At 51.5% G+C, this 1,115-nt stretch overlaps 1 long non-coding RNA gene across 1 annotated transcript; it reads left to right on the top strand.

The window, feature by feature from the left end:
- The first annotated feature begins 287 nt into the window (after positions 1–287).
- Positions 288–1,102, top strand: LOC119348490. The gene is made up of 3 exons (XR_005168969.1): positions 288–429; positions 513–630; positions 781–1,102. It is a non-coding gene; the product is annotated as an uncharacterized LOC119348490 (long non-coding RNA).
- Positions 1,103–1,115: the final 13 nt, after the last annotated feature.

Raw genomic sequence — 1,115 nt, 5'->3', positions numbered from 1 at the left:
AAAGTAGGAGGACAGCGAGTAGGAGGCTTGGCCTTAAATGGCTCCAGCTGTTTGCGCGAGCGAGAAAGGATATGGACGAACAGAGAAAGCTGGGAGGAGGAGGAGAGAGAGGTCGATGAGCAGCAGAGGAGCGCAGTCAAACCGGCAGTTTCACTTCGGTGCGAAAAACAGCATATGGTAACAAGATTGGCAGGGCTGGCGTATGACTGAGTGGCGTTGGCGTTACCAGTCCGGCGCATATAAGTAGGAGCGACGGCGAGCCGGAGGTCACACAGCCGAGCAGCAAGATCTCTCTTCCGTCCTGCTCCTCCTCCAGTCCTCTCCTCCAGTGCTCTCCTCCGGCCAGCGTGAGCTTGAGAGAGGTTGGTACCTGCAGGTAGCCATGGACGGCCACCGCCGCGCGCCGCGCCAGATTCTGGTGCTCGAGGAGTATGCACCTCTAATCATACACTACATCTCTTTCAGCCTTAAGTTTCTTTCTGTTTGTAATCTCATTGCCGCCGGTGTCGCAGGGCGTTCAAGAAATGTCCCCACCCCGACCAGACTCAGGTCGCAAATCTCAGCCGCGAAACTGGCATGGAGGTCCATCAGATCCAATATTGGTTCCAGACTCGGCGGGCGCAGATCAAGGTATGTACTGATAAGTAGCTCTAATAGATGCACTCTACGACCTTCATTTTGAGGAACGAACTTGCCAAACTTTTGGCTGACTTGGGTCGGATTTTCTGCATTTGCATGGGCCATTGGAAATTTGTAATTAACAAAGCTTTTATTGTATAGGGATCTTCATCGAACACAAGGCCTCCGACCAAGGGATCTTCATCGCCAGATCCGTGATGCTCCTCTCATTCGACAACTTCACCTTCATTCTTTGACACAAGGAGGAGCGTCATAGAGATGGAGGCTGATGTTCGTCGTCGCTATTGTGGTCTTTCTCGGTTTAGTGTTTGTGCGTGTGTGTTTCGTCTTATTAGCCAAGGCCCCCTTCGGGTTTGTATCGTGTGCATCTGTGGCTCTTGAGCCTTGGACCCCAGATAGGTTTGTATCTTGTTGTGTTGTGTTTGCCTTGCATTTGAATTTTAAACTGCCACCGTACCCTGAACCTTGCTATAGTT

Source organism: Triticum dicoccoides, unplaced genomic scaffold (genome assembly GCF_002162155.2).
Source record: "Triticum dicoccoides isolate Atlit2015 ecotype Zavitan unplaced genomic scaffold, WEW_v2.0 scaffold94077, whole genome shotgun sequence".
Classification (NCBI taxonomy): Eukaryota; Viridiplantae; Streptophyta; class Magnoliopsida; order Poales; family Poaceae; genus Triticum; species Triticum dicoccoides.
Note: the sequence above shows the minus strand (reverse complement) of the source record. Positions and strands in the feature narration are given on the sequence as shown.